This window comes from Oreochromis aureus, linkage group 3 (genome assembly GCF_013358895.1).
Source record: "Oreochromis aureus strain Israel breed Guangdong linkage group 3, ZZ_aureus, whole genome shotgun sequence".
NCBI classification, from domain to species: domain Eukaryota; kingdom Metazoa; phylum Chordata; class Actinopteri; order Cichliformes; family Cichlidae; genus Oreochromis; species Oreochromis aureus.
Genome location: NC_052944.1, coordinates 105,655,405 through 105,663,081, shown reverse-complemented (window position 1 = coordinate 105,663,081; position 7,677 = coordinate 105,655,405). Strand labels below are relative to the sequence as shown.

At 39.9% G+C, this 7,677-nt stretch overlaps 1 pseudogene; it reads left to right on the top strand.

Annotated features, from left to right (window-relative positions):
* Nucleotides 1–1,496: 1,496 nt before the first annotated feature.
* On the top strand, nt 1,497–3,319 carry LOC120438603 (annotated as a pseudogene).
* Nucleotides 3,320–7,677: the final 4,358 nt, after the last annotated feature.

Below are 7,677 nucleotides of genomic sequence, written 5' to 3'. Positions count from 1 at the left end.
CAACGACCTGCAGTTCAAAAAAGCGCCCCTCCGACAGCCAAAGTAAGTAAGTAAACTTTATTTATTAAGCGCTTTTCGCAGATAGACAATCACAAAGCGCTGTACATAAATATTAAAATAAACAATAAAATCGATAGACAATGTACACAATATAAAAGATCAAATGTAAATAATGTAAAAATATAAAATATGAAGAGATCAACAAAAAGGCTTCTTTAAACAGAAAAGTTATTAACTGTTTTTTAAAACAATCCACAGAGTCAAGCAAACGTAACTGTAGTGGTAAACTGTTCCACAGCCTTGGTGCAACAGACTGAAAGGCTCTGTCCCCTTTTGTCTTCAGTCGTGTACGGGGAACAACTAAGAGACTTTGAGTCTGTGAGCGGAGATGACGAGCAGCAGTGTATTTTATAAGAAGCTTGGATAGATAATCTGGGGCCTGGCCATTTAGTGCTCTATATGTTAAAACAAGAATTTTAAAGCGAATTCTAAACTCTATTGGGAGCCAATGTAAAGAATATAAGATGGGAGTGATGTGAACACGTTTGGTAGAACGAGTTAATAGTCTGGCTGCTGTTCTCTGATTGGATTGTTACATTTGTGATTGACATGACATTGACCAATCAGATGAAAGGAAGAAAAACCGGGTCAAAATTTGTACTTGTAACTTGCAGAGTTTCACACGTATTTTTTTTCCACATACAAATCTTTTTTACACATACACAAATTCTTTTTTACACACACACAAATTCTTTTTTACACATACACAAATTCTTTTACATATACAAATCCTGATTTACAAGTACAAAATATTTATGACCAGATTTTGAGCCCATAGAGAGCGCCTTTTTGTTGTTGTTGTTGTTGTGCTAAGCTAATAGGCAGAATTCTACAGGCATAGCTCTAAAGAATGTAGCCTCATAGGCAGTGTAGTCCGTGCTGTAGGGAGAATGGACTGCCATACCCGTTATGTGTCTGTGAGCGAGGGAGGGAGAGAAAGGAAAAGTACGAGCTGTAACCGAGCAGAAACGGGAGCTGGAAGCATGTAAATATAATAATAACCACTGCAGCCAAGAAGAGTGCCTGACGAGCCCAGTTGTAAGTAAGCTATTAAGACTCAACTGTACACTGTGTTCGTGTTTTCCTCCGAAACAATAAGTTCCATTGGAGCAGCCTTTCAACGCCTCTCTCTGTCTCTCGCAACCAAAGTTAACCCAGACAACAAAGTAAAGCTATTTTTTGGCTACGACACATGTGTCAAAGTCAGATTTGGCCCGCGAATGAATTATTATGGCCCCTGGGATGATATTTGATTAGTATTAGAATCGGCCCGCAGGTCACAGCCGCCTGCTGGGGTTTTGCACGCACCAATACTCCATTCCCCACAATGCAACGGAAGCCCGCGAACTCACTGCAGCGCCGCATAGCGGGGCTCGGCTTCATTATTCATCAGCATTCAGAGCAGATGTCAACTTTCAGCAACCCCTTCCCCAATAATGGCTAAACGGAAGGTGTATGGTGAGCACAGGGAATTTCAAGCCAGGTGGGAGGCAGAGTACATGTTCACGGAGGTAAAGGCAAACCTGTTTGTCTTCTGTGTGGAGAAAGTGTGGCTGTAATGAAAGAATATAATCTAAGAAGGCACTATGAAACCTCTAAGAAACACAAAGACAAAGACAAGAATATGGACACGGAACAAAGGCTACAGAAGGTGGAAGAATTAAAACGAGGTCTTAAGTCCCGGCAGGCTCTGTTCACAAAAGCAAAATCACAAAGTGAGGCTGCTGTCAAGGCGAGTTTTCTTGTGGCAGAAGAAGTTGCAAAATCAGCCCGACCATTTAGAGAGGAGAGTTTATCAAAAACTGTATGCTTAAAGTTTGTGACGCAGTGTGCCCAGACAAAAGGCAGCTATTTTCAAACGTGAGCCTGAGCAGAAACACTGTTGCTGAACGTGTAGACCAGCTGTCCACCAATCTAAAAGAACAGCTTGTGGAAAAGGGAAAAGATTTCATTGCATATTCCCTTGCTGTGGATGACAGCACTGACACAACTGACATTGCCCAGTTGTCAATTTTCATTCGTGGAGTGGACTCCAGCCTGACCGAAACAGAAGAGTTTTTGGTGTTACGTCCGATGCATGGCACGACTACAGGACAAGATCTGTATGAAGAGGTATCCAGATGTGTAAATGAGATGGGACTGCCTTGGGAAAAACTCGTGGGATTGACAATAGACGGAGCACCCGCGATGTGTGGATACAGGAGTGGATTGGTGGCAAGGATACGTGAGAGGATGCGGGGCGAAAATGTCACAGAGGAGCTGACAGCTTATCACTGCATAATACACCAGGAGTCGTTATGTGGCAAAGCCTTGAAAATGGAACATGTAATGACCATCATAACGCGTGCAGTTAACTTCATCAGAGCCAAAGGTTTAAATCACCGCCAGTTCAAGGCATTTCTGGGCGAGTTAGATACAGAGTATGGTGACTTGCCCTATCACACAGATGTGCGATGGCTAAGCCAGGAAAGGTGCTGCAAAGATGTTTCGAGCTTCGTGAGGAGATCTGTCTGTTCATGGAAAGCAAAGGAAAGACACAACAGAGCTTCGAGATGAAACATTTATGTGTGAAATGGTGTTTCTGTGCAACATCACAAGCCATCTGAATGTGATGAACCTGCAACTGCAGGGACGGGGGCGTGTCATCTCTGATATGTACAGTACGGTGAAGGCGTTTAAAACCAAGCTGAGTCTGTGGGAGACGCAGATGCAGAAAGAAAACTTGAGCCACTTCCCCAGCTGCCAGACCATGAAAGAGAAGCTCTCTACCGCTGTGTTCCCAAGTGCACGGTTTGCCGATAAACTCAACATACTTGCCGCCGAGTTCCGATGCCGATTTGCTGACTTTGAAGCTCAAAAAAGCAGGTTTGAACTACTTGCCAATCCTTTTGAAGTTGATGTGGAAAGCGCACCACCAAACCTCCAAATGGAGTTGATTGAGCTCCAGTGCAATGACACACTGAGGGAAAAATATGAGAGAGTGGGTGCCGCTGAGTTTGCACGTTTCATCCCCGACACAATGCCTCAGCTGCGCATCCAAGCTGCTGAGACGCTCTCCATGTTTGGCAGCACATACCTGTGTGAACAATTGTTCTCTTTGATGAAGCTAAGCAAAACATCACACTGGAGCCGTCTTACTGATAAACACCTTGACTCAATTCTGAGGATTTCCTCAGCTCAGAGCCTGACCCCGAACATTGATGAACTCATACAAAAGATGAGACACCACCAAGTATCAGGCTCAGGCTCAGACAAGTGAGCATCGCAGAACATTTACGTATTTTTAGTTTTTAATTCAGTTAAATTTTTTACATTTGTTTCTACAAGATGTGATTTTTCTTTGAAGGAAGTATTGTTTTGTCTGTGTGCCATAGATTTTTGTATTTTATCTTATTGTATTTTATTTATTTATATTTATTTTTCAGTTAATAGACTCAGATAAGAGCCATGAGAAAGAATACAACTGATTTGATCTTTTTTTTTCAATTTTCTCTTTTTACTATTGGAAAGCAGTAATTGGTAGGATCATAGAGCAGCAAAATATTGCAGTTTCAGTTTATAATGCATGCAATTTCATTTATGCATTTATCTTGATATTAAGGAGCATATTTTGTTTATGAATGACATTTACTTTTTTGCTGTTTGCCTGTTGAAAATGTTTTCTTTCGAAATAACTGAGAGCCATCAGAAAATATTGCTTTATTCATTTAATGTACAGGACATGTGATTTTTCTTTGAAGGAAGTTTGTTTTTGTCTGAGCCTGTTGAAAAATGTTTTCACTTGAAATTACTGACAGAGCCATAGAAAATATTGGATTATTCATTTAATTGTTAAATAATATACAGTACACTGTGTTAGGTCTTGGTTCAATAGGTTATGTGCAATCATTTTAATATGTTTTAATAAACATTGAACCAGTCCGGCCCTCAGCTGGTAGCAAATTTGTTTTTTGGCCCACTGATGTATTTGACTTTGACATCCCTGCTCTAAAGAAACAGCATTGTTGTTGTTCGGCTTTTCATTTCGCCATTTGTTGATTCACTTGAAGAGCAAGTAACATAATATGGGTCAAGTGATCAGTTTGACATCAATCTTTCGTGATTCGTCGTCATATTTACATTATTTGTACAGTACAAATGATTTGCTTTGGTACCTGGCCCAACTTCAGTTCTCTGTCTGCCTCGCTGTGCTTCTCCAACAGCGCACCAGCAGGCATCAGCTGCCCCGCCCCCTCGCTCAGTAGTGTCTGAGCTCGGATCATACCAATATTAGGGGGGATTTACGCACAGTCGTAAATTCCCACAGTGTGCACTATGTGCTTCGAATATTGTGTGTAGTTTTTTTGTTTTATACAATTGTCAGCCAGGGATCTAACTTTGAAAAAATTACACTCCAAAAGACCCCGGGCTTCTGAATAAACAACTCGGGCTTAAGCCCAGTAAGCCACCCCCCCGCCACTGGTACACACCGGTGCTCACACACACAAACTACAACCTTTTTGGCTCCTACCTTAAAGCACACTGTGCGCTGTTGATCCAACGTGCGGCACAATAATATTCAATATTTAGTATTTACTGTTAACTACAACTCAATATGTCATATGACCCAGGATCGTGACAGGCGGCCATCTGCCATGACTGTTTGGGGTGAAAGGAGGAAGACAGGACAAAAAAGACACTGTGGAAGAGAGCCAGAGATTAATAATAGGTAATGATTAAATGCAGAGACGTGTAAAAAAAAAAAAAAACACAGAGTAAAGAAGACAAATCCAATGCATCATGGGAATCTCCCAGCAGCCCAGAGACTCAAAGCTACAAACTTTGTTCCACCTAGATTAAGAACAAACAGGTTAGCCTAGATGTGATTTTAACTTTTGAATGTGAGGCACACATGAGAACCCCATGTTACTGCTAACAATACGCCTGTCACTGTTACATAGAAGAGAAAGTGCTGTTGAAGGAAAAGGTCAGCTGACCAACTTTAGCACTGAAAGTATTGTCAATGACTAATCTCAGTCTCTCAAACTCAAGACAATTTAGAATCTGTGGCTAAAGCTGAGGCAGGGGGAGTATTTGGATCAATTTAATGTCATTGTTTTGTAGCTTCCAAACAGGTTTTCCATTTCAGAACTGTTTGGAACTAGCTAATTTCTCACACACACACACACACACGCACACACACACACACACACACGTATACACGCATGATTTAAGTGTATAGGGGTAATGAGGTAATAGTGATGCCAGTTTCACTATGAGGTAACCTGAGTGAAATGCTGAAATGCTGTTATTTAGGGTTCTCGTCAGAGTTTCTGTGAAGTCATGTGACAATAGCGTGATAGTATCTTACTCTGATGGAGTATAAAACTGGCTGTTACAATCTGATTTTTCTTTACTCTTCCTGCCTGCTGAGCATCATAGAGCTTCCTGATACAACACCGGTAGGATCATGTCAAATATTTGGATCTGGAGATCAAGATTCAACTAGAACTGAAATCAACATATATTGTACACTCTGCCATAGGCATTCAACCTATTGTGTTCCTGTTTCTCTTTATTCTTCTGAGTTATTATTATTTTTCTAGTTGCTCAGTTCTTTGCTGCTTAACTTCTCCCACAGTTGACAGAACTTAGGCTTGTTCACCTTTTTTCAGCTGATTGTTTTGCTTGTTCAATATTTCTGCAAATTTATTGCAATTCTGCAAAGTGTTTTTCTTCTGCACGCTGGTTTATCTCACAGAGTCGAGCAGGGGTCTAGAAAGCAGTCGGCGCATGGGGCTCCTACCTGTGTCCCGTCAGTTATTCAACAAATAGTTCCTCTTCTTCAGCTGTCTTCGAAAAATGCTTTCTGCTACACTGCATTCACCTGGCATTTTTGCAAGAAATGCAACTTTTTTGGTTATTCTAGTTGTTCTGTTATTTGGCCTTTAACTACTCCTAGAGCTTTTGTGCTATTTTCACCATTCAAATTTTAAAGTAGCCATTTCTGCTCTTACCGGCTATATTTCTTGGTGTTCATTACTTTAATACTTTTTAAATTAATTTTTAGCTTTTATGCTATTTTTTTTTGTCTCGTTGAAATGAATGGAGAACACATCGGAAGTGTGGTTGCTGGTTTAGCTCGCTGGCATGAGTCCTACTCAACACTGCATTTTGCATGTGAAAAAGATTTTGATTATGTTTTAGCAGGACTGAGTGATAAATGTTTGATGATGGTGATGTTAAAACTATTTCTCTGTTTAATCTCTGGATTTAAAAGTCTATTCAATTTTTTAAGACCCTTCAGTTAATTTTTTTCCCCGTTTTAATCTATAGGCCACTGTACTGACACCTCATTGTGCGGATCTCAGTCATCACCATGGCAACGTAAGTAAGTTTGTACAGGTAGACAAACAAAAATGGTAGCTTCATGTTTTAACGTGATAACACAAGCAGGGTAAGTCAGCCCTACAAATTGCTTTTTTTTTCTTTCTGGTGATACTTTAACAGTAAAGACACAGACACCACCATAACATTAAAAAAGTCAGTAAAATTATCATATTGTCAACATAGATCATTTATAACCAACCAGATTTTATTTCATTTTCTGTACTTCCAAATACAGTGAAAGTAAAAAAAACCCAAACCCCCCGTTTTTTCAGACTATAGAACAAACCAAACACTGTATGATTTACAAGAATTACTCATAATATTTGTGGTTATATTTACATCTTTCAAAAAGTTCGAAGCTGTCCCTAAACCCTTTAAAATACTTTTTATTTGTCCTCCATTGTATTTGTTTTTCTGTCGAGTGGAAGGTTTCATGTCATTTGTTTTATCCATGAGAGACATTTTATCTGTGACTTATTACAAAACATATCTGTTATTTAAAAGACTGAAGTTGGTTAAGTCTGCACATTTTATTATATTTAAGACTAAAATATCACCTTAAAAATCCAAAAATGTTGAGCAACCTGCTGTGGTGACCAAGGTTGAACGAAGAACCAGGTAAAAGTAGCGTCCAATATTTGTCATATTATTATCTATACACTACATAATACAGTGGCTTGCAAAAGTATTCGGCCCCCTTGAACTTTTCCACATTTTGTCACATTACAGCCACAAACATGAATCAATTTTATTGGAATTCCACGTGAAAGACCAATACAAAGTGGTGTACACGTGAGAAGTGGAACGAAAATCATACATGATTCCAAACATTTTTTACAAATAAATAACTGAAAAGTGGGGTGTGCGTAATTATTCAGCCCCCTGAGTCAATACTTTGTAGAACCACCTTTTGCTGCAATTACAGCTGCCAGTCTTTTAGGGTATGTCTCTACCAGCTTTGCACATCTACAGACTGAAATCCTTGCCCATTCTTCTTTGCAAAACAGCTCCAGCTCAGTCAGATTAGATGGACAGCGTTTGTGAACAGCAGTTTTCAGATCTTGCCACAGATTCTCGATTGGATTTAGACACCAGACAGGTCAGGGATAAAGTTATTGAGAAATTTAAAGCAGGCTTAGGCTACAAAAAGATTTCCCAAGCCTTGAACATCCCACGGAGCACTGTTCAAGCCATCATTCAGAAATGGAAGGAGTATGGCACAACTGTAAACCTACCAAGACAAGGCCG